Source organism: Hemiscyllium ocellatum, chromosome 17, assembly GCF_020745735.1.
Source record: "Hemiscyllium ocellatum isolate sHemOce1 chromosome 17, sHemOce1.pat.X.cur, whole genome shotgun sequence".
In the NCBI taxonomy this organism is placed as follows: Eukaryota; Metazoa; Chordata; class Chondrichthyes; order Orectolobiformes; family Hemiscylliidae; genus Hemiscyllium; species Hemiscyllium ocellatum.
Genome location: NC_083417.1, coordinates 30,638,410 through 30,665,094, shown reverse-complemented (window position 1 = coordinate 30,665,094; position 26,685 = coordinate 30,638,410). Strand labels below are relative to the sequence as shown.

Genomic DNA, 26,685 nt, shown 5'->3' with positions numbered 1-26,685 from the left:
GACACATATTGAGAACTCACTACATGTCTAAAATCTCCTCAGTCATCCTCCTCCCGAAGTAATTGGCCAAAATCAAATGTGTTGCCAGTGTAATGGACAATACAGACATCAGCTCTGGCATTGCTATTGCTGATCGAGCTGCCAAAGATGCAATTCTATTATCCTCTATGAACTGGCAGGCACTAAATCGATCACCTGCCTCAAACAACAGGAATACTAGACATGGTCACTGAGCAGCATTTACAGGGGGATGCCCTGACCCAGAAAAACAAATATGGAAGACTCATTGGTGTTCGCATTCTGCGTCAAAAGGCATCTGGGTCACTCCAATTGACCAAGTATACCTGATGATTTATTATTAATGCTTATTGACTGTCTTCATACTGATACCCACCTTGGCAAGGAGGGAAAGAACAAGGAAATGCAAAGATACTTTTAGCAGCTAATATCGTCTCTAAAGTTTCTCCATTCACAGATAAAGCATGCCTTCGGACCACTGCTTGCCCCTCCACAACCTGATCCAAGGCCCACTCCACTTACCCAACCCCCTGGAAAGTTGCCAATTGCCCATACAGTACCAAGTCACATTGCTGGGAACCTTGCTGAGCACTTCTGATAGACGATTGACCCCGGAATGTATCGCACCCATTCTGGCAACCCCTTCTGCTCTCCCAGCATTACCACCGCCTGCCCCAAGTAGGTGGACACAATGGATTGATTCAGCTCCCTGGTCAGGAGCATGAAAGTCAAGAAGCTATCAACTGAAGAAGAGGTCCGTAAGCTTTTTGTCAGTAGCCTTCCTATGGATATTTAAACCATGTAAGCTTTACTTTCTCTTTGGACCATTTTAAGGGATATGAAGATCGAGCTAACCTCCAAAACAGCCAGTTAGCTTTGTTACATCTGATAGCAGAGTGGAAGTAGAAGCAACAAAGAATGCATTAAACAGCGTTTGATTTGATCCCAAAAATCCTCAGAGTCTCTGGTTGGAATTTGCAAAGTTGAACACGATGGCCAAAAGCAAACTGGCTACAGCTAACCCCACAAATATGCACCCTGCCGTGGGAGCACACTTAATTGCACAGGATGCCTGCGACCTTGCAGGAATAGCACTGAAGTCTGTATCTTAAGAGGCCTGGGCTCCCTATCCACTGTACCACAACAGAACTGACCCCTGCCATTCCATATACTGCATTCACCCACCCTGCTGCAACTGCTGCACTTCGCACTCCGATGCGCTGGTATCCTCCATCTGAAGCATCTCCACAAAGGTGGAAGTCTTGACCAGTGTTTAATTGCCCTTATCCAAGAATTCGATTTCTCTGTAGAGTGATGTGCAAGGACAGACTGGATTTTGCTTTCAGGTTGGACTTTACTGAAGGAGATTTTGGTTAACTGGCTCGTTTCCACTCAACTTGGAGGTGGTGGAGTGATCACTAAGGACTGTGGATTTAAGAACTTTACTGGTGAACACTTTCCACGTGGCAGGATCCTGGAGATCCGATCAAATGCATGGACTAGTAATTCTTGTTGTTATAATCATTCTATGTTGTGTGTCAATAACCTGCTTAAATACTGGCTGTCAGATTCTTATGAATAAGCTGGTAGTGCCTTCTTCAGCCTATTTAGTTATCATGGAATGATAAAAGGAGGGAAAGAGATGTTTAAAGGGTTAATCTGTTTGGCTGAGATGTAAGAAATTGGATGTCCTGGGGTGTATTTCCCTGTGCAGGCAGGATGTGACAATCTAATCACACTGTTTTAAGGAATAACCTAATCTCGCTCTGTTTTCAGGACTAACCTGATCGCGCGCTCTGTTTTTGGGTGGCATGTGACTATGTGGGAGTGGCTTGACACGCTCTGCAAACATCATTAAGTGTTCAGTGATCTGCCAAAAGCTTGTACTTAAATTGTGGCTGTTCACAGAAGTTGGCGAATGGCAGTTTCATCAAGCATGTATGAATCTCAAGAAGGGAATCTAACACAATTGGGTGGATAAGCAATGGGAAATGCAGATTTTGAGGATTGGGTAAGAGGGTGGGTCTGGATGGGATACTGTTCAGAGGGTCAGTGTAGACTCGATGGGATGAATAAACTGCTTACACACTGTAGTAATTTCAAGGAAGTCTTGTTACAGTGTCATATATGTGAGTTCAATTTAGTTAAATTGTGGCTGATCCACAGAAGAGGTCAAGACTGATGATGGAGAAATAGAACTAGTTGTCTATGTATAGATGATCCCACAGGGAGCAGCCCTTAACCCTGGCCGCCCCACTTCTGAATGTAAGTGAGATCAGACTGAATGCATTTCTATTGGATATTTACGAAGTTGGAAAATCTCAAACTGGTAATTAGTACCCTTTTGTTATAAATATCTCATGAAAATTTAACATTTGATAGTGTTTGTTACAAAAGCATCACCACAATTCACATAGAGCAACTCCTGAGTATATGCAACCTTAAGCTAGAGAAGTAACATTTATTTGGAAGTAATTAGTTACCTCGGTGATTTCAACTTTCCTTGGTTTCAGATTATCTACTTCATAGTTAACTTTGTTTGATCTGTCTCTGTCTATCGTTCTCTCGCTTTTTTGCGCCAGCTGTCATGATTTCACGCTGTTACTTATTCAGTTACTCAATCTCGTCCTCGATCCTTCCTCTTCCTGGTCCACCTCCCCCTCTGGCTTGATTGGTCTCGTGCTTTTGCTTCTGGTTTCAGATCTGCGGTTAAATCTCCATTGCAGTGGCTCTCTCACTGGCACTTGAACCTGGGTTCTCAGCTCAGAGGTAGGGACTCTACCACTGCACCACATTCTGGTATAACCCAAGCCTGTGTCAGAATATTGTGAAAAATGGCGGTTCAAGGTTTGAAATGATCCACTTTTCCCGGTAAAATTTATCTGGCACCAATAATCTCGGTGTGCTTTTGAATGAATGTATGCTTAGAGACAATTTGTGAAAAGCCTATGCAAAGAAGCTTTATGTTTGGGTATGGGAGTGCAGTGCAGCAAACATGTTTGCATGTGGACCCAGTTTTCTGTTGTTAAGTTTATTATTTTGTTTAATATCCCACTTTTTAAATTTGATCACCCTCGAACTCTTTGGGAAGCTAGAGAAGTGCTTGCTGGGCCTCTTGCTGAGCTATTTGTATCATCGATTGTCACAGGTGAGGTGTCTGAAGACTGGAGGTTGGTTAATGTGGTGCCACTGTTTAAGAAGGGTGGTAAGGACAAGCCAGGGAACTATAGACCGGTGAGCCTGACATCGGTAGTGGGCAAGTTGTTGGAGGGAATCCTGAGGGACAGGATGTAAATGGATTTGGAAAGGCAAGGACTGATTAGGAATAGCCAACATGGTTTTGTGTATGGGAAATCATGTCTCACAAACTTGGTTGAGTTTTTTGAGGAAGTAACAATGTGAGCAGAGCGGTAGATGTGACTTATATGGATTTCAATAAGGCGTTCGACAAAGTTCCCCATGGGAAATTGATTAGCAAGGTTAAATCTCATGGAATACAGGAAGAACTAGCCATTTGGATACAGAATTGGCTCAAAGGTAGAAGACAGGCTGGTGGTGGAGGGTAGTATTAAAGGGTTTATGATGATTTCAAAGCAATTGTCAATTCCAAGTGAGTTGTTTTTCAGTGATTCAGACAGGATACCCAGATGATCAGAAAGGAAGCATATAATCATGCACCTTCAGTCACCCGTAGATGCCAAGGAAATTACCTGTTAAATGTACATTACAGTACAGAGCTTTGAATAATGCATCCATTGCCATAGAGTCATCCAGCATGGAAATACATCTTTTCTTCCAACCAGTTCTACGTCAACCATGTTCCGAAACTAAACTAGTCCCACCTGCCTGCGCTTGGCTAATCCCTCCCAACTTTTCCTATTCATGAACTTCTCCAAATGTCTTTCAAGCGTTGTAACTGTACCTGCCTCCACCACTTCCTCTGGCAGTTCACTCCATACACAAACCACTCTTTATAAGTCAAAAATTTGCCCTGTGTCCTTTTTAAATTTTTCTCTTCTCACCTTAAAAAATATGTCTTCTAGTTTAAAACCTCTGAATGTTAGAGAAAAGATCCTTGTCATTCACCTTATCTATGACCTTGATGATTTTATAAACCTCAATAAGGTCACCCCTCAACCTCCAAAGCTCCAGTGGGGGAAAAATGAAGTTCAGGTTTTCCAGTCTGTTTTTATATCTGAAACCGTTCCTTCCTGGCAACATCCTAGTAAATCTTTTCTGAGCCCCCTTCCTTTCACAGGGCAAGGAGAACTACATACAGCACTCCAGAAGAGCTCTCTCCAACCTCCTGTAAAACATCAATATGATGCGCACCTCCTATACTCAAAGGTCTTGAGCAATGAAGGCAAGTATGCCAGACACCTTAACTATCCTGCCTACTTGTGCAAATTTGAATGAATTATGTACCTGAACTCCTTGGTCTTTTAAGTTCTACAATACTTAACCAGGGCCATACCATTAATTGTACAAGTCCTGCCCTTATTTTACCAAAATACAATACCTTGCATTTATCCAAATTAACCTCCATCTGCCACTTCTTCGTGCATTGACCCAGTTGATCCAGATCTTTTGGTAATTTTAGATAACCTTCTTCACTATCCACTACATCACCAATTCTGGTGTCACCTGCAGACTTAGTAACCATGTTCCCTATAGCCTCATCTAAATCCTGTTTATATAAATGGCAAACAGAAGTTGACCCAGTACTGAACCCTGTGGAACACCACTGGTATCCAATCCAAAAAACAACCTGCCTCCTATCATCGAGCCAATTTTGTATTCATTTGACAAGCTCACCTGAATCTCATGTGATCTAACTCTGCTAGTTAGTCTACCGTGTGGAACCTTGTCAAAGACTTGATGTGTACCGTTCTGACTCCTCCCCCCCCCCCCCCCCCCCCCCCCCCCCCCCCCCCAGTCATTTTGGTTACTTCATTAAAACACTCAAATCAAGTTTGTGAGACATGATTTCCCATCGTATAAAACCATGCTGACTATCATTCCTGGTCTCTCCAAATTTCAGAATCGCCTCCAACAATTTACCCACCACTGATATCCGGCACACAGGTCTATTATTTCCAAGCGTCTCCTTACAGCCTTCATTAAACAATGGTGTTAGCCATCCTCCAGTACTTCACCCATGTTTATGGATGATACAAATGGTGCTAGGGGCACCACAATTTCCTCCCTAACCTTCCTCCTCATCCTGAGATATTCCTGATCAGCTCCTAGAGTTATTTTGTTTTACTACTTATGCTTTCTAAGACATCCAGCATTTCTTCTTCTGTAATATGAGCTGTTTTCAAAAGATTAATATTTATTTCTGAGTTCTGTAGCCTCCTTTTCTTTCTCCACAGTAAAAACTGATGTGAAATATTCATTTAATGTCTCTCCCATCTTCTGATGTTCAACACAGAGGCTACCTTGTTGATCTTTAAAGGTGTTTAAAATCTGATTGAAGATTTGTAGCTCGGGTATCCGTTGTTGTGGTTCTGCTCGCCGAGCTGGAAGTTTATGCTGCAAACGTTTCGTTCCCTGGCTAGGGAACATCATCAGTGCTGTTGGAGCCTCGTGTGAAGCGCTGCTTTGATGTTTCTTCCGGTATTTATAGTGGTTTGTTCTTGCCGCTTCCGGGTGTCAGTTTCAGCTGCAGTGATTTGTATGTGGGGTCCAGGTCGATGTGTCTGTTGATGGATGTTCTTGCCGTTTCCGGGTGTCAGTTTCAGCTGTAGTGGTTGACCTGGACACCATATACAAATCACTGCAGCTGAAACTGACACCCGGAAGCGGCAAGAACAAACCACTATAAATACCGGAAGAAACATCAAAGCAGCGCTTCACACGAGGCTCCAACAGCACTGATGATGTTCCCTAGCCAGGGAACGAAACGTTTGCAGCAAAAACTTCCAGCTCGGCGAGCAGAACCACAACAACTTTAAAGGTGTTCTACTCTCTGTGTCTAATTGCTGTTTTGTTTTTAACATATTTGTGCAATCTTTTTGGATTATCTTCACCTTATCTGTCAAGGCGAACTCATATCCCATCTTTGTTGTCCTGATTTCTTTCTTAAGAATGCCTGTGCGCGCTTTTTATTTTTTAAAGGATTCCGGTGATTCCAGTTGTCTATATCTAATAGATTATTTTATTTATTCTTGACTAGATCCTCAATATCTTTGTTCATGCATTGTTACCTAATCTTACCAGCCTTGTCTTTAACTCAAACAGGAATAGAACACCTCTGAACTTTTGTTATCACACTTTTGGAGGCCTCCCACTTGTCAGTCATCCCTTTACTTGTGAACAGTCTATTCCAATGATCTTTTGAAAGTTGTTGTTTTATACCCATAAAATTTGCCTTACTCCAGTTAAAACTTTAACTTTGGAAGACATCCTTTTTCATAACTATTTTAAACTAATTGTATTATGACCAATTGTCCCAAAGTGTTCCCCTACCAATATTTCAGTCATTTGCAAAGCCTTATTTCCTAAGACAAGGTCAGGTTTTGCTCCTTCTCTAGTAGGAACATTTACATGTTGTGAGAGAATTTTCGTGAACACATTTAACAAATTCTTCACCATCCAAACCTTTAAAACTGTGGCAGTCCCAGTTAGCGTTTGGAAAATTAAAATCCCCTGCTATTATAGTCTTGTTATTCTTACATATTTTGAGATCTCTCTACATGTTTGCTTCTCAATTTCCATCTGGCTATTTGAGGGCCTACAGTACAATCTCATCAAGGTGATTTAACCCTTTCTTATTTCTAATTTCAACCCATGTATTTTCACTAAATGATCCCTCAGAAATATCTTCTCAAATTACAGTAGTAATATTTTCCTTAATCAAAAATGCCACCCTCCTGTCCTGTCCTGTCTGTCTCTCTATCCTTCCTATAATGTCTAAAACATGAAACATTGAGCTGCAAGTCGTATCCTTTCCTCAGCCAAATTTCTGTAATATCTATGACATCCCAGTCCTGTGTTCGCATACATGCCCTGAGTTCACCAACCTTACCAGGAAGACCCCTGTATGGAAATAAATGCAGTTTATTTCTTCAGCGACACTTTGTTCCTTGACTTGCTCTTGTCTGTCTTTTCTCATGAACTTGCTGTTTTCCTGATTCAGAACATCCTTATCTTTCTATTTTCATTATTACTACCTGACCACCCCCCTCTAAAAATTTACAGGTTCCTGAAATAGAACTAGCAAACATCCTTGCCAGGATAATGGTCCCTTTCCAGTTCAGGTGAAACCCATCTCTTTGAACAGTTCTCTTCTGCCCCAGAAAATATCCCAATAATCCAAGATAATGAATCCCTGCACATTGGCACCACTTCAGTCATTGATTTATCTCCCCTAACCTTTTCCTACTTCCCTCATAAGAACTTGGCACCAGTTTAATCCTATTGAAGTTAAACAGTGTTGCACTCTGGCATAGTGCTCTTGGCATTTTGTCTTTATTGCTGGTGTCCTATACCTTAATGTCATCAACAGAGATTGTTTATTTACTTGCTCATTTGTGATGAAATCCTCTCGTCATATCCTTTTTTTTAAAGTATGTAAAATGAGCAAGTCAGCATTCACTGTGAAATGCATCATTTATAGCATGTTAAGTTCCAAAGTTGCTCGTTGACAGCTTCAGTTCTGCCCAACAATAACAAAGTTTTTTGTGCTAGACTTTTCAGGAGGACATTCAGGATAACTCTGGGTAGGCCTGACTCATTGAAGCTAGTTGTTGGTGAAAAGTTTGAGTTATACTTGTGAATGGGCACTGAATTGCAGTTTAAGTGTAGCAAAGTGTGAACCCTGTGGCAGGTGGTGATTAACCACATCAGGAGTAGTCATTGAGACTGTCTATGATTAATGGCCCTGAGATCAAATATCAATGCTAGATTGGCAAAGATGAAGTTTAATGAAATTTGATAATCTATCATGTTATTAACACCTGAGAAGTCTATTGGATTTGTCTTGATCCCATTTGGTATTTGATGCACATTTTATGTTTTGCCCATGCTTAACTATGTTATTTCTGGGTGTGGGAGACATGGTATACATGTATTACTGTTCTTGTGTTGCAGAGGAAGATATGATTGTTCAACATTGTGGAATCTTGAGCCTTTATTCTCTTAATCTCCCTTGATCTCCATTTTTATCTGCTTAAAAAATATGTTACTGGTCCCTAACCAAATGTAATGATAACTTGATTATCTCATCTGTGATCATAATCTATGTTTGTTGGTTTGGGATCATAACATTAGAAGTGACAGAATACTGTTCACTTTTTGTCTTCCTATGATCCATAACACAAATATACCAAATCTTTATCTGAGAGTTACTCTGCACTGGTGCCATACTTCCATTCTATCGGAAAATCACAATTTCAGTGATATATGGACAGACTCATTGGTGCTTGAGAGCTTAGTTTAACCCTCCGCATGGGGAAGACAGATGTGGTCCGGGAGGATTCCATTGTGATACTGACTGTGATTTTGAGACCTCTACATATCTAAGTTTCAAATTGCCAGCGATCTTTCACTTGGTGCTAAAGCAAGCACACTTATTGCAAAATGCACCTCTTTTTCCCAAGCTGAATAAGTGTAGGTGGAATAAGCCACCTGATTTGACAACACCAAAATGTGAATTTACCAGTCTTACTCACTGCACACCTACAGTTGATCAAGAAATGCAACAAATGCTCATTAGGAGAAAAGGCCAAACAGTTTCCACCTTTTGTCTCAGCATCTGTTGGCAGGACAAAATCACCAACTTTAAGGCAATTCATTAACACAAGGTGATAACTATTGGAACTATCTTTGTTTATCTAACTGCATGCATCAGATGGATGAAACCTGTATGCTCAAAGCCCATTAAGTCATGACCTTCTGAATTTTAACTCCTGTGCAAGGTTCTTTGTAAGTGAGATACAAAGCTGGAGGACCGTGATGAAAAAACTGGGAGACAATCACTGCTTTCTGTGAACTCCAGACGTTGACTGATGAAGTATTGGAAAAGGAGAAACTCATGGCTCAGTTGGCTACAGGGAGAGCTCAGAAATCTGAAGTAGATGGATACAATATTTTCTCAGCCCACTGACTTGAGTAACAGCAAATGAAGCAAAGACTGGCGTGCTATGTAATTTTGAAAGATTAAAATGTACTATCTCGACATTAATGTTAAAGGGTTAAACTGTATTGTCTTTGGGTGGGAGTAACATTCATGCAAGAATGTGGATGACTCAAACTTCATTGTGTAGCCATTTACCATCACCACTATTATCAAATTGAACTCTCATTCCCTTCCATTCAGAAATGTGTTTATAGCCATCCCCTGAAGCTAGGACATATCACACCTACATTGTCTTGAAGAATCACTGAGTCAGGAAACTGCATAATGATTCCTCAGGATTAGGGAATTTACACTATCTCCGAGAATGATCTCATCCCTACCACTGTACCTGGGGGTAACGTGGTTATGGGTTTGGGGGGAGGGTAAGTGGCCAGACTATCTGAGAGCATTACTAACTGATCTGTAATGGGATGTGTTTTCTTTGTTCAGGCCCCTTTTGACTCGACTTGACACATCTGCAAGGAGGGTCAAAGGGGATCACCTAGCTTGTACAGTCTTTAATAAACTTTAACTGTTTGCAGAAGTTGGTGTGTGCAAGTTGCATCTCTTCTATGAAACCTTGGAAAAAGGACCTAACAGCTGAAATGGGGTTTCTCAGTTGCACCAAGTTGACCATCAGTGTTCATGAGAAGTAAAGCTGTCAGTAAATCCAATGGTTCATCAATGTACAAATGTCCGGCTTATAAACACAGTGCCATTCATGGTTGTAATTTTGAACACCCAATGTATGAACATTTCCTGTGCTTAGGAACAGCTACTTTACATTGCCTTCCATGGATATGAACTAACTTGCAAATAGACTCCAGAACTGAATCCATTCGCTGCCTGTATCTTTGGTGAGCATGACTGTATGTTTCCTGTAACGCGGCCCACATTGTTTCCAAGTAGCCACTGTCCATTTTGTTTTGTTCAGCTTGTTGGCAGAGTTAAATTATGTACACTTTACCAAACACTTGCTTGGAAAACCATATGCACAACATCAACCACATTTACTTTAATCAACCCTACTAATATCATCAAAGCATATACTGTAATCAAGTTAGTAAAATACCAGAACAAATTCGTTGTTTTTTAAATTTTTTTAAAATCAAGTTGATTAAATCAATACTAGTAATGAGAGATTTTGGTATTTTGACTAGTTCGTTGGACCTCCTTCTGCAATGATATTTCTCTGTGACAACTGTGTACTAGCAGCATTAGCAAAAGTCAGTGAGACATCAAAGGTAATTTAAGTAAAGTGTGAACTATCAGAAAACATGTACTGCATAATATGAGGCAATTTACTGTTCCAGGATGCATATTTGAATCAATTGTGTTCATCAAATTCATTTGTATATGGGAGATTTTGTTTTCAATCTGCTTAGATCTTTCTCCCCATGGCTGACAAGGGTAGTGGTTTTCAAAAAAAATGGCTGTTGTCTAACTTAAAATGGTGTGTATGTGGTATTATAAGTGTGAATCGTATTGCTGCAAAAGCAATTTGAAGAATATAACCATTCCGTAAATGAGCATCCAACTGCTGCTTATCTGTTAATAATTTTCAAACATGATTCTATCCACAAATAAGCGTAGGATTTATAAATCTGCCTAAGTATGGGTTCTTGACTTCTGACTCTATGTTCTTGAGTAATGGCACATGAGATGCATTATTTTGTACTTGAAGTTGTTTAATGTGGAGCTTTGACTTCAACTTTCGTAGTCATCATCAACTGTCCTTCCGTTTGAGTGTGATGTTTGTTCAAAGTCATTTGTTCTGCTGTCAAGTTTAACTTGACTGAACTGGCTAATTCTTGACCGACAGATCATCTTGCATTTGGGCAAGACTTCTGGAAGATAGCAGAATCCGGCGTAAGAGTTTTTTCCTTTCTCTGATGCTTTCCCTTATTGAGGTGATTTGCCTTACAGGTTGATGGATAAATTGCTGCTAATTTGTACAGTTGCTGGCAAGCTCCCCCTACTTAGTGTTGATGACACTTTGAAGTTCAGCAGCTTTATTGTAGTTTTCTTTGTCCTCCCTGGAATGATAGCCATTAGAAAGTGGAGAAAACAAAACTTGGTAGGGAAAATTCTTCAAAGACTAGGACACAGTGGCTGTTCGATCATATTGAGTTACCTGAATGCTTGTGCAGCTGGCTTCAAGGAAGCAAGGATGATATTAATAAATTAAAATATAAGTAAATTGCTGTTTCATTTGGAGGAAATGCTTTGTACCATGGGTGTTAAGTGAGGGTAAAAATATAGTTCGATCTCCTGTACTTGCCTGAAAACGATGCTGTAAGGAAGGGAGGAGTGTAGTAGGGATGACTGGGGAGTTGCAAATATCTTGTACAGCAAAAAATTCCTTTTGGGATGCTGAGAAGAGAAATGCATATGCATTTGATATTGGCATCCTGCTGGAAATGGGAGGATAATCTGTTAAATTCAGATTGGTGGGTTGGAAGGTTTAAGTTTCTCTTGTATCATCCTCTTTGGAGTGAGGGCCAGGGATGAGGAGAAGTTGCTAAAATGAATAGTATTCCACATTTTAAGATCTAGTTTTTTTTATTTCTTGAGAATTGTTGTCAGCATTTATTGCTCATCCCTAGTTGCCTTGAGAAGATAGTGGTGCCGAGCCTTCAACTGTTGCAGTCCATGTGTTGTAGGTAGATTTGAAATCCGTCAGGGAGGGAATTCCAGGATTTTGATTCCATGATAGTGAAGGAATAGCAATATATTTCCAAATCAGGATGATGAGTGGCTTGGAAGGGGTACTTGTGTGTGGTGGTGTTCTCATGTTTCAAAAGGGGTTAAACCCAAATGGTTCTTTTTCCTTTGCTTGTTTTTACTTCAATCTCTTGGGGCATTTCTGTTGTGGAGAGGAGGGTATGCTCACATTTCAGTGCAGAAATGCTGATTCTCTGTGGTGTAAATTGAAACTTGTATTCAGTTTAATGACCTCCAGTCATATGTTGAGGTGGTGCATTTTATACACGAGAAACATTACATGTCGGTTATAATGTTCTTGAGGCACCAGCCTACGTTTATAGTTTATTTTAAAAAACCCATGGAAGAAAGGATGTTGTATCCAGCAAAGATAAATATACTGTGCACTTCGCAAAATGACCAAAAGCAAAAATAGCTTCAAAAAGAAGACAGATGACCTATTGCTATTTGAAATAAAAATTGCCATCTTTTCCAATCTGCAGGCTGATTAACTAATTTGTTTTAAGTTCACTAAGAATCTTCCCAGACGGTGGTCACTGAGAGTACTCTGAATGTGTTGAAAGATCCTTCATCGGGATCTTTGTGATAATATTGCAGTCAAGGGTTTAAAAAGAGTATGCAGTTCTGGATAAAGGTTTGCTTGCTGAGCTGGAAAGCCAGATTGATGTTGATGGCCAAGGAAACACTGACTACGCTATTAGAAGAACCAAAGACGCATACCCCAAACACCACCAACTCTATCAGCAAGGACAATATCGTTAAGCTAGTGGGACCTATACCTTACCATCCACTTGGCCTTCAACAACAAAACCTATAGACAAACCAACCGCACACCCATGGGATCTCCTATATCAAGGTTCTTAGCAAAGGCAGTAATGCAGAGACTCGAACAAACAACTGTGCCAACCATCCAGGCCAAACTTTGGGTCCGCTACGTAATGACACCTTTATCATCACTAAATGAAACAAATTGGAGGAAACCTTCAAGACCATCAATAATATCCTTACTGGCATAAAATTCCCTAAAGAGAGGAGGAAAGCAACAAAAAAAACCACCATTCCTAGATGTTGCAGTAGAGTGAACAGCCAATAGGGAACTTCAGACCAGCATCTGCAGGAAAACAACACAAAAACCAAATGATGAAATACAGAAGCGATCATCCCAACACCCACAAACAAAGCTGCATTAGAACATTATTTCAATGAGCCACCACATGCTGCAACACAGAGAAACTACGCAGAGCAGAGGAAAATCACCCATACAGTTTATTCGAAAAGAACGGGTACCCAATAAACAGTCTCCCAATTCTCAACAAACAGACAAAACACGCCCAGAAACCAGCCACTCTCTCCTACATCAAAGACTTCTCAGAAATGACTGCCAGACTACTCAGACCCCTTGGCATCATGGTAGTCCACCAACACACCAAAACAGCAGCTAATGAATTTGAAAGACCCTAAACCGACAACAAGCAAAACTGATGTCAGTTACAAAATACCTTGCAAGAACTGTAACAAATACTACATTGGATAAACAGACAGAAAACTAGCTACCAGGGCACATGAACGTCAATAGCCACAAAAAGACATGACCCACTCTCACTCGTATCCTTGCATATAGATGAGGAAGGACACCACTTCGACTGGGACAACACATCCATCCTAGGACAAGCCAAACACGGACATGCATGAGAATTCCTAGAAGCGTGGCATTCCAACCGGAACACACTCGGCAAACATATTGACTTGGATTCCATTTTCCACCCCCTGAGTAAAAGAACAGGAAATGACATCACCACATGAAATGATGTCACCAACCCAAGGGAACCTAAACAAATAGGTAGAAAGTGGGCCATACCACTTTCATCCGGAGGCTTACTGATGATGATACCTAGTATGGTGACGAAACGCCTGAAAATGAACCTTTCGGCTCAGTGAGCAAGCTTTCATCCAGAACTTCTATCTCAGCTGCAAATCTTCTCAAACCTCGTAGATTATGCAGTTTTGAAACATTAAAGACCAGCAAAATACTGCAAATGCTGTAGATCTAAAATAAAAAGAGAAAATACTGGAAAATCTCAACAGGTCCGATAGCACCTGTGGAGAGAAAAACAGACTAGCAGTTTTATTGTTCAGAGTCCAATATAACACTGGCGTTGGAGGGGCTGCAAAATGCTTTTTCAGCTGTTGACGAAGGGGTGAAAGGAGCAAATGGAGCAGATGGTGAGGGTGCTCAGAACGAAAGGCAAAGGAAGTGATAATGGTAATAGAGGAGAGACACATCTTACCTTTTTTGAAGTTTGTATTCAAGCTTCCCAAGTATGTTAAATGCCTTTAATACAGAACAACCTTGTTTATCTGAAAGTTAATTATCCGATTTTTTTTCAGATTATCTGAACGAGTTCTCAAGGTCCTGTAAAACTGTTGTCAATTTTCTGAACTGTTGTCAGTTATCCGAACAAAATACTCCTAGTCTCTTCAGATAATCGAGGTTGTCTTGTACTGGTTTCATACTTATCAGATTGTGGATATTTCATGTTGTTACAAGTTATTTCTTCGAGGAATTTTTGCTTTTTTCTCCAGTTTACTTTAATGATCTCTGGTTAGATTATCTTGCTATAATTAAAAGCGATAGTTGATATTCATTCTATAAATCATTTCAAGTCTCATGTATTTTGATGTGATCTCACTTAACCATTTTTTTTCAAGGCTTTAACTGTTATTATACCACAGGTTGTTCACCTTGCATGTCACTTATTCATGTTGCTTTTGACTTCGATTCCTGTACGTTTCTCCTGTAGCATAACCACAGCTGTTACCAGTAATCAAAGTGCACTTTTAAAGAAGCTGAAGAGCAAACCAGATTATTTCCCAAACTGTGGGACAGGGGTGAAAGACCAACATCAAGGCAAATGGAACCAGCTCATGGGTTTAAGGTGGATGGAATATTCCAATTAGCCCAAAGGCAAAATTGGGAGTAGAAACAAATTCTGCTAGTCCTATAGTAGGACAATTTTGAACTGCTTATTGATTTTAAAAAAAGGAACAAGTTTCAAATCATGTCCTTCTGGATACTCTGTTCGAATTGCTATTTGGTGAGCACTTTCTGCAAAGCATATGCTTGTGGATATTTTTGAATGAATAGAAGATTAGACTTTGCCATGATGCCATTTACAGCTAGATCAGTATCCAGTTTTCCTGAAAGAGTTGTCATTTAGGTGAGGTACCAAAAGATTATTCAAGTCCTGTGGAACTTCATCCAGCTCAAGTAAGGGTAAATAAATTGCACTTGAAAATCATAGGAAAAATGTAACAGTTAAGTCTTCAATTTCATTTAGACAATAGGATTTCTCTACTAAATTTTGCAATAAATAGGGTCACTTAAATGGCATTAGCCCTGTAGTTCTCAATGAACTTGAGATAAGGTGGCTGATGCCGTTGCTGAGTTCAAAGCTTAAATCAGGTAATTGCAATCAATTTTAATCTATGTACGGGATATTATAGTGCGTTTTGGAAACGATCAGGAGTTGATCTAAACTTATGCATAAAAGTCCTGATTCACAGATGTGGAAACAGTGATGAAAGATGTATGGGTTCTAAGTTACATATGTTTAAGTTGGACATTATCTCTGCTGCACCCTATCAATAATACTAGGTTTCTCTCATATAATTTCAGAGCGCTGACATCAAAACTTGTGCAGGCCTCTGTTGGAATAAATACATGCCGTGGTGGAGCAGTATGGAATCGGTAAGCATTGTTGTGAATTCTGTTCTTGTCCAACTATTGATGTCTGCAATTTTACCACAGTATATAAAATGAAATTGATAATCAGCTTTGAAAAGACTTTATAATTTGTTGCAAAAATCAGTTTTAAAATTCCAGTGATAGTCTTGAAATGATGAAGGTTATTTGTTTACCCAAAGTGATCCAACTCCACAAGTTCCTGCAAAGAATTTGGTGGATCTCTGGATTCTGTTTGGCATTGGTAGCTTCTTGTGCTAACCATTTAATGAGTATTTTCCTTTAACCTATGTGGACTTTTAACATTGCATTCTGCAAATGTCTGTTTAAAATGTTAAGTTGAGATTCACATGAAAGAGCTGAACAACTCCACTTGCCCCAACCCTCTCAAAAAATAGGTAGGTAATGAAGAATCTGGCGGTTGATGCTACTTAAGTGAATTGAATGTACCTGATCATTATAGTTTAGTTGAATGGAGAGAAACCACTGCTAAATGTAGGAAATTAGCAAGTAGTGTAGTCTCTGTTGGAGCGAGGAGAACCCTGATTTACTTTTGAGAGCAGCACACGTGCTCTAGAGATTCACATCTTGTTTCAACTCCAGTTCAATTGAGTTCTGAGGTGATTGAGTCACCTACCCTCGACCTTGACTTCATGTGGGGCTGATAGTCTTCAAGGGGTGAGTAGATGATCTGTTTGAAAGTTTGCATACTCCCTTTGTCTCGACTATCATGACTTTTTTTAAAAATAAAAATCTTTTGAGGTGTGAGCCTCATTTACCCAGCTCTCCTTGTCCTGAAGAAAATCCTAGTGAACCATAATAGTCCTTGGGGTTTTGCCAGACTGGTATCTTTTTTTTTCTGAGATTCTTACACACTTAATGCAACTGCAAACTCCAACTTCTGTGAACAACCACAATTTTATTACGCACAGTACAGTACAAGCTTTCTGGAGAAACCCTTTAACACACTTGGCCATGCTTGCAAAGCCATATCAAGGGATCTTTAAACAAAGGAAACCGTCTGTCCTTTATACAAAAACTTTGCATCACAGTCAGGGATTCCCACAAGACAAACCCCCACTCACTTCCCCACAGTCATTGTCCCTCAAGACACAATGCAGTGACCACATCATTTCCAGAAACAATATAGTGTAAATCATCCCTTATTGGTCAAATCTGTTGTAAATCTTTTTTTTAAACTATAGGGAGTATTAAAATTTCAACTGCAATGTTCTTATTGATTTTGAATAGGAGATGATGACAATGTAAAGTATATCTGAATAATAGGAGATGGCCATGTAAATTGCTCTCAATGGTAAGAGATGGGAATGTAAATTCCTTAGATTCTACCTGTAAGACAGAGACATCCCACCAAAGCCCCAGGATATCCAATTTCCTGCAGGTCAGCAGAGCAAATGAACCGTTTAATATCTCACACCCACAGTGCTGTTAAAAAGAAACTTCCTGTATTTTTACCCAGTAAAAATAAAGGAACAGTGATGTACTTCCAAGTCAGGATGGTCAGTTGCTTGAAGGGGAACATTTCATTTACATCGTTTGATAAAGAACAGTACCATATTTGAAATATAATAATTTTAGGTGAAGCATTTATTGAAGACTCCTCAGCTTCACTTGAATTGATAAACGTTTTTGTTGCCAAGCTGCTCCTCATGGCCTGGTTTATTGGACAATAGCGATATTGATAGACCTGTTCTGCATAAGTTGGCATAATAAAATCTTCAGTTGCAGGGTATGCTGAAATTATATTCTGAAGAAAAATAAAAAAACAAGGCAGGCATTGTGTTTGCAAGCTTGAATATCATTTTTAGTTTTGTCACCTGTGTATTGTTCCAGAATCTAGAAAGAAACCAATGCATTAATGATACTCTTAATTTCATATTAACCTACATTATTTCAGACTTAATTTATTTTTCAAACTGTCAAAATAACCATTACTTTTCTGAAAGGTCTCAAGGCGATTAAATAACCTGGACCAGATGGACTACACCCCAGAGTTGGTATGAGAAGACTGTCGAGGCATTAGTGGTGATCTTTCAGGAATCAATGGAGTCAGGGAGGGGCTCATAACAGAGAGTTAATGTATTTTATTAAGTAGAATATGGGCTTCGACTATTTTCAAAGTAGGGAAAAACTTTGGAAATCTGATGCATAAAGGGATTTGGAAGTCCCAGTTCAGCATTCTCTTAAGGTTAACATGAAAATTCAGTTGGCAGTTAGGAAGGCAAATGCAATGTGAGTGTTCATTTCAAGAGGGCTAGAATACAAGAGCAGAAATGTATGGCTGAGGCTGTATAAAGCTCAGGTCAGATTACGTTTGGAATATTGAGACCAGTTTTGGGCCCCGAGCCTAAGGAAGGATGTTCAAGTATTGGAGGAGATCCAAAGGAGCTTTACAAGAATGATCCTAGTGGTGAAGGGAGTTGTCGTACGAGGAGCAGTTGGGAGTTCTTGGTCAAACTGAATAGAGTTTAGAAGGATGTGTTTGGGGGCTGGGGGGGGTGGTTGGGGGAGGATCTGGTTGAAACTTACAGAATACTGAGGGACCTGGATACAGTGTAATGTGAACGAGTTGTTTTTGCTAGTGTGAAAGACTAGGACCCGAGCGCACAGCCTCATTGAAGGCCCAACTGTTTAGAACTGAAGTGAGGAAGAATTTCTTCAGCCAGAGGTTGGTGAATCTGTGGAACTCATTGCTGAATGCTATGGGTAACTTAGCATGGCTACCTAACTTGCATATCTTTGGACTGTTGGAAGAAACAGGAGCAACTGGTGGAAACCCACCCAGACACTGAGGGAACATGCAAACTCCATGCAGACAGTTGCCCGAGGAGTTGAGCTCAAGTCCCTAATGCTGTGAAGCAGCAGTGCTAACTACTGTGCCATTGTGCCACCCTTTGTTTGAAGTTCATCAGTCATAGCAAGCTACAAGAGTAAACAATACATTTCTTCAGTTGTATGGCAACTTGGTAAGACCATGCATAGAATATTGCATGCAGATTTAGTTCCCTTGCATAAGGAAGAGTATGCTTGACACAGCAGAAGTCCAATGTAGTTCACCAAACTAAATCCTGGGATGTTGGTACTGTACTTGAAGGAGAAATGGATAGATTTTGAGATACTAATGGTCTTGGGGGACGAGGGATTACATGGGAAAATACGAGAATGTTGTGACTGAGAATGGTGGAACAGACGTGAGAGGCTGAATGGCCTACCGTAGTTCTTCTGTTAACACAATGGTTGCATTCTTGTGCAACCTCCCATTATAGAAAAATTGCACTTTAGAAACAGTGCTTAAAGTGTTGATGATGAAATTGCTTTATAGCCAATACATGTTTTAAAAGTTCACTCTTGAGAAACAGTGTCCCCAATTCTTTAATCGTCTTACAGCGAATTTGTGTTAAAGAAATGTCTTATAGCATAGCGACGTGTAGTTTAATTCCTATGTTCTAATCCTTGTCGCATTTCCCAAACTCCTAATTTTCCTACTGAACTCTGCTTTCTTTCGTATTACAACCAGGGTTCAAGTATTACTGAAGCAAGTGCACCATGATCAAATGTGATTGTCCACCGTTACTGGCACTGTATGTTAGAGGAGTTCTTGTTTTTTTGTGTTTGTGTAACATTTTACATTCTTAGTGTTTTCCTATTCAGTGTGAAATTTTGACCATTTGGGTACTAGACGTGTGCTTATCTGTTGATTTCAAAAGCTGCTATCTTTGTAATAGCGATAAACAATTCTGGCAAATATTGCTATTGCCAATTCTTTTGCTATAGCTGCTTCATACATCTGGTCAGCAAAATGCTCCTCCCCAAAGCTATACTAGTTGGTGCTTGTGGATTGCTTCAACAAAATAAAATCACTTTATCTAGGGTAATTAGGGATGGACAATAACTGCTGGTCCATATCCCTTGACCAAATAAAATAAACAAAAAGCTCTTTTGGAAGTATCCATTTAGTTGTACAAAACATGGGAATGAAGAGATGGTAGATGCATTAAACAAATATGTGTATTTATTTTCTTGGTAGAGGACACAAGAATTGTGCCAAAAATGGTAGAAAATCATGAGGTAAAATGGTGGGAGGAACTTGACAGTCATTATCACCAAAGACAAAATAAATTAGGAATGCTGATGCTCCGTAAACCTAATGGGCTGCATCCTAGAATCACGACGTGGTACTTGATGGGTTGCTTGTAATTGTCCAAATGCTAAATTCTGGAAAGATCTCATTTAGATTTGAAAACTGTAAAGAAATGAGGGTGACAAAGCAGGCAGTCTTAGAAAAATTAGGCTAACGTCGGTCAGTGGTCATTTGGGATACAACAAACAGGATGGATAATGGGAAGCCAGTTAATGGAGAGGATTTGGGTTTCTGAAAGAAATGCCACAAAAGGTTACAGTGAAAACTGAGAGCTGATAGCATCGGGGTGATTTATTAACATTGATTTTTAAAAAAAATGAACTAAAAGGAAATAGAGAGTTGGGATAAATGGGTCACTTTTTCAGGATGGTAAAATATAACCTGTGAAGTGCCATAGGAATTGGTGCTGGGACTTCCATTATTCATAGCCTGCATTAGTAACTTGGATGAATGGGCAAACTTAATTTTGGCTAAATTTGGTGACAATAAAAAGACAGGGGAGCAAATTGTGAGTAGTTTGCAAAGAGTCTGCAAAGGGATATTATGGGTTAGGTGCAAGGGCAAAAATTTTCTAAATACAATACAGATAACTATAATTTGGAAAAATGAAATTGTCTGCTCAGATTAGACAAAACAGTATTATTTTAATGGAGAAAGGCTACAGAATGCCACTATAGAGACACCTAGATATCCTTGTATGTGAATTACCAAAATTAGTTTGCAAGCAGTTAGAACAGAAATGAAATATTGGCCTTTATTGGAAGTGTATGAAGTGTATGGGTGTGTGTGTGTGTGTGTCTATATATTGAGAAATCCTGTTGCAACTGTAAGAGATATTGGTTAGACTACACATAGAGTGCACCCAGAGTTTAATTTTGGTCACTTTAGTTGTTAAGCATGAATTCCAAGTAAAGTTATCTGCAGCATTTTGTTCTTTTGAATTTAATCTAGCTGCTTTAAAATGAATATTTCTGTAAGTATGACTGGGCAATTCAGAAAGAAAAATTTGCAGAGGTGGTTGTGTTGGGAATAATTTTGGGAAGGATGGGAGACTGAAAAATGGAAGAAAAATGCAGATAAGTAATCTTTAATTATCATCTCCCAGTATTGCGGTGGATAAATGGTGATTTAAAGTGCTTCATATTTTTAAATGAACAAATCTGCAGTTCCTGGTTTAGTGCTAGTATGTCAATTTAGGGGAGCACTCTGCGATAATCAGGGACTAACATGAAATAAATTTCAGGAGCTTTTTTAATTTTAAGAAGTATTGAAGAAATTGCATTTGTATTGAACCACTTGTGATCTATGAATGTTCCAACTTGTGCAACAATTAATATTTTGAAGTATAGTATTATGCAGAAAAGCTGCCAGATTGTATGGAGCACAGTCATCCCATTCTAATAACAATGAGATAAACACAATTTTATATGACATTTTAATATATTAAAATCAATTTTACTTAATGGGTACACTTGTCATCTGAAGTAGTTGTTATATAAAGTAAATGCAGTGCTTGCTAATTTTACTTTTTTTTTAAGCTGGTGTGAAAGCAAACTAGCCAAAGAGCCTTCTGGTTTTCTTCTGATCTATTTAAACCAAAACCAATTGACAGAATCGTTTAATTGCTTACTGAAAACCTGTTTATATTAAGACAATGATGATTGAATATGATAACCTGATTCCAGGAATACCAAGCATGAGTTGTAATGGGGAAATTTCACTGTCTCTATGGTCAGTGATATTGACCTGAATCTTCTGAACTCTGTTGAAATCCCTATTTCTGATCCAAATCAAATGAAAAGATACCAACTGACTTTTCGAGGAGTTTTTTTGGTAGAACCTCTGAGACTGGACCCCTCATAACTGGCAGCAGTGGAGTGGACCTTTGTAGAAACCACATCATCTTTTTATTGTAGCAACTGTTATCGTCCATGTTTCAAGGTTGCAAAGTCACTTTGTTAGCTTCTGAAAGAAGCTAAGTGTGTAAAGTTAGTGAGGGGATAGGGTGACAAATTGGGAGAGGGAGAGTTTTATTAGGCAATGACCTAGTGTCCAGAACCCTATCAGAAGTTTTTAATTCTTATGCATTACTGTATCATCATTGGGTCAGGACATCTCAGAAGTCAAGTTATGCATCTTCTAAGGACTATTCTGGGACTGGAAGATCTGGGCCAATACTTAAGCAAATTGTCTCAGAACAGCTACACATAAACAATATTATAGTTTATTGCTGATCTAAACGCTTCCTAACATTCTAGGTTTAAATCTTTTGTGATGCATGCTTTTTGCTCTCCCAATTCAACCGCATCTATGCCAGTTTCATTAAAACTTAACATATTTGCAGTTTTTATTGCATTAACAGCTATTGAATGTATGGAACATAGTATGGTATCAACCACACAATGTAGATGTGAGCAATATTGTTTTTTGCAGGATTTAACTTAAAGGGAGAAGCCAATTTTCCAACTTGTTTTGAAAATGTATCACAGGGCCAGTTAAACAACATTCCCACCTGATAGCGTGACTGTAACTGAGAACTTATTAGGTACAATGGTTACAAATGCCCACACTATTTTTGATCTGCTATCTTTTGTATCTGTCTTCCATGTTGCTGTGCTGTCTTGACAGCAGTACTCGTGAAACTCCCTGAAAGAGAACTGGAAAAGAAAATTTAACAGGATTTTTTTATTTTGTTTCAAGACAGCATCTTCAAATTAACTAACAGTAAATAGGGTACTCTAGTTCAAATTGCAGATTGTGTCTGCTGTTTGGTTGGATTTGCAAGGTACCTTTCCATGTTTTGGAAAATCTTGGTCAACATTCACCTCTCAATGAAAGCCGTTAATAGCTGTTTCGTGAAGTGATGTCTGATTTTATAATCAAAAAAGCTTCACACTTTGTTTTTGTGTGAGTATTTATTGTTGCAAATGAAATGTGTTTTCTCCCCTCAGCTGCTGCCAGATCTACTGAGTTTCTCCAGCAATTTATGTTTCTCTCTGCCTGCGTATTTAATTGAGTAAAGCTCACAAATACAGGTGTGTTATTTGAGTAAGGTACTGTCCATGGAATTGTGTTTACCTAGAGTCACCTTTAAGACAATCTTCAAATCTCCATTCGAGAAAGTGACAAAATCAAGTAAAATTTTCTTGGCTTCTTTAAAAGTACACAATACATGTGATTCATTACTAAAATGTTTTTCCCCAAAGCCCATAGGAGGAAAAAAAACCTAATGTACATGTGTTATTCAGAGTGAAACTAACATTTTAAGGGCTAAATCTTCTAATCGGCTTAAAAAGTCCATTTTAGTTTTCTTAATATTGAAGAAAATTTCTGTACCAACCAATATTAGATGTCAAATGATCTGACTGATAGTTCAATAACAGCTTAGGTAGAACTAAATGCTGTTAACCTACATAGGAAAACCAACGCTGTACCTTTTTGAATGATATCACAGAAGAATAGCATGTGGATAAGGAATGGGGGCCAAAGGTACATCTTTGAGAGGTTAAGGAGGTAGTGAAGCCATTGTGTGGTCTTCCCACCGCACCCCCCTCAGTAAAATGCTCAGAGACACAGTATAGTTTTACCTCCTTCATCTTTATTCGGGCCCTGGAGAGTGAGAGAATTTTGCCCATGTGCACAGGGACATGGGTTCCCGGTCTTCTCTCTCAAACAGCAGTTTCTTAATGAACTATATAGTCACTTTACAGGAAGGAGTTGCCAGATAAGGCAATATACATGCTGATTGTAACTGTCACCCAATCAATAAGTGTCAGTAGTAGAGATTAAGCCATCTGCGGTTACACAACGAATGTTCTTAATCTTAACTGGCTTCACATAATGAATACTTTTCACCTTGTTAAACTGACCTTACATACTGAATGCTTCTAATATTGTTAAATGGCTCTACGTAATGATTGGTATTCCACCTTGTTAATCCATTACCCTTGCCTCCAGCACCCCAATGTTAACCCCATTTGTCAGATCCGAGTCATGCTCAACTGAACCTGTTTCACAAAACTCAGAACCTAACTCTTTCCCTAACTGCTTATACTCTATACACATTCTCAGTTGCAAGTGATACTTTGGATATAATTGGATAAGGAATAAGTCATATGAGAGCAATCCTATCCAGCTAGATGATAAGTATATTGCGGGCACCTGTGGAGTTTTGGGAACGGTGGGAATGGTTTTGGGAAACAAAAAAATACAACTCCTCAGGACTTGGAGAGGAAAGCAACATTAATAGTGATGTGGTCATTTTCAGGCATGGTGGAGTCAATTATGTTTTAGTGAAGAGGAGGAAAATGGTAGCATATAAGAGTGGGCCAACAAATAAGAAAATCAACCATTCACAATACTATTTATGGAGGGCCCAGGAGTGGATGGCTGAATGGTGTGCAGTTAAGTGGGAATGAGGCTGAGGGAGACGATGGTATTTTTCTGGGGTATTTTGGGTGTTGGTGTGGAGAGTCGATTTTGGGAGATGGACAGTTGCTGGGAGGATTTTGTTGCTGGTTCTTTAGTAAGGGGAGATATTGGCCTACTGGTATTACTACTAAACTATTAATCCAGAAAACAAATGAAAGAACTGCAGATGCTGTAAATCTGAAACAAAAACAGAAATTGCTGAAAAAGTTCAGCATGTCTGGCAGCATCTGTGGAAAGAAATCAGATTTGATATTTTGGGTTGAGTGACCCTTTGAACTGAACTCTGTTTCTGGATTAATAGAATTCATAAGTAATGTTCTGGGGACCATGTTTCGAATCCACCATGGAGGTGGTGAAGTTTGAACTTAAATAAAAATCTGGAATTAAGAGTCTGATGATGACTGTGAAACCATTGCCGATTGTTGGGAAAAACCTATCTGGTTCACTAAGATTCTTTAAGAAGGAAACTGTCATCCTTACCAGCTGTGGCCACACATAATTCCAGACCCACAGCAATATGGTTGTCTTTGAATTGGCCTCTTGACATTTAGGGATGGGCAATGAATCCTGGCCTAGCCAGCGGCACGCACATTCTATGAACGAATAAAAAGAATATAAATATGTTGTTTAAAGGAGGCAAGATGCTAAATGTGATATTATATTTGGAGATATGTTTGGTTCCTCCCACATCGCTATAAACTTAATGCGATTAAAAATTAGAATTATTTATAAGAAGCAGTCTGAGAGCGATTTTAATTTTTAAGAATTCTTGGCAAGTTGACATCATTAAATTCTGTTGTAGTGATGACATGAATATGAAGTGTTATTGAAAGTCCATCCCATTCATGATGTCACTAAGTGGAATTCAGAACAAGAGTCTGCTTCTTGGCTGCTTCTGAACTTCAGTTTCAGACTCTGAAAATGATCAAATGTTGTGGTAAGTGAATTATGAATATCTTGAAACACTGGTAGTTTTTTTGGTATCACCTAGTGTTTTGGTGGTATTCACACTGAAGATGATGGTCAAATGAACATTGGTGAAAAATATCATTGATTTACAAGGTGCATATACAATTATTCCCTTTCATTGTGCTGGCAACAGTTTCAGTGCAGCAGCAGCAATATTGCTACAGTAAGAATATGTTAAGAAAAGACAATTGTTCGAAAACAAATTACCAATTCAAGTTGTGTTTTTTCACTGTCATTTTCCACATTGGTATGCTGAAGTATTTCATCTGCACCATTTGGATTATGGTGCTTGATGAAAGTTACTTAAGTATCGGAGATGTTCCGGAGTATGAATTCTGAGTCTAAAGCTATTATCAATAGCTGTACCGAGAAAGCGTAATCCAGCTACATTTTGTGCATCTGTTTAGAACTTTTCATTTGAATTTGAAATTTGTTTTGTTTGCATGTTTTACCCTATCTGATTTTATTCATCATTTGGGTGGGATAAGTAAAGAAGCAGAAATGTGGTGAATGTTTTGTTGTAATATGTTTTTATTTCTAATTGAATGCTAGTCCCATCAACACCTGGCACTTAACATGCCGTTTCTGAATCAGTACTACACTAGGAGTTTGGATATTTGCATTATGATCCATAAGGTCATCTTAAAAGCTTTATTTGGTTATCAGCTTCTATTCAAAGAAATCACAAGAGTAACAATGTGTGCTGCTCATTCTTGTATTCCTATTAGATTCAGCACTTCTTAAATTGTGCCTCTCACTAGACATAGGATTCAGAATATTCATTTGCATTCTGCACATTTGGCAGGTGTTCCCTGTTGTGGGAGCTCAGCCTCCACTTATCTTAGAAATTGGTAAGCATGGAGGACCTGATCCATATCAAAGCTGTTGACATTGCTCAGCATGACAAAACAATTGGCCGTTGAGAAGTAAGATGTTGTGAAACTTGAAAGGGTTCAGAAAGATTTACAATGATGTTGCCAGCGTTGGAGGATTTGAGCTATAGGGACAGGTTGAATAGGCTAGGGCTGTTTTCCCTGAAGCGTCGGAGGCTGAGGGGTTACCTTTATAGAGGTTTATAAAATCATGAGGGGCATGTATAGGACAAAGAGACAAAGTCTTTTCCCTGGGGTGGGGAGTCCCAGGACTAGAGGGCATAGGTTTAGGGTGAGAGGGGAAAGATATAAAAGAGACCTGTGGGGCAACACTTTCACGCAGAGGATGGTACGTGTGTGGAATGAGCGCCAGAGGAAGTAATGGATGCTAGTACAACTGTAGCATTTAAAAGGCATCTAGATGGGTATATGAATTGGAAGGGTTTGGAGAGATACGGGCCAGGTGCTGGCAGATGGGACTAGATTAGTTTGGGATATCTCGGGTCTGAAGGGTCTGTTTCTGTGCTGTACATCTTTATGACTCTATGACTATTCGTACTGCAGGTAGTCAAATGTACTTGTTACAGTCAGCAGCCCATCTCTGTGCTCAACAGCCCAAGAGTTAAACTGTTCCATTTCTTTCCTG

The 26,685-nt window shown here is 39.3% G+C and overlaps 1 protein-coding gene and 1 pseudogene across 1 annotated transcript in view; both read left to right on the top strand.

Annotated features, from left to right (window-relative positions):
* The window catches only part of ankrd11 (ankyrin repeat domain 11), a 213,297-nt gene that overhangs the window by 12,937 nt on the left and 173,675 nt on the right, over nucleotides 1-26,685 (top strand). The window contains exon 2 of the mRNA XM_060838042.1: nucleotides 15,540-15,611. The gene's annotated coding sequence lies outside the window, so the exon portion shown is untranslated. The remainder of the gene's footprint in view (nucleotides 1-15,539; nucleotides 15,612-26,685) is intronic.
* LOC132824067 (RNA-binding protein with multiple splicing 2-like) lies at nucleotides 740-1,284 on the top strand (annotated as a pseudogene).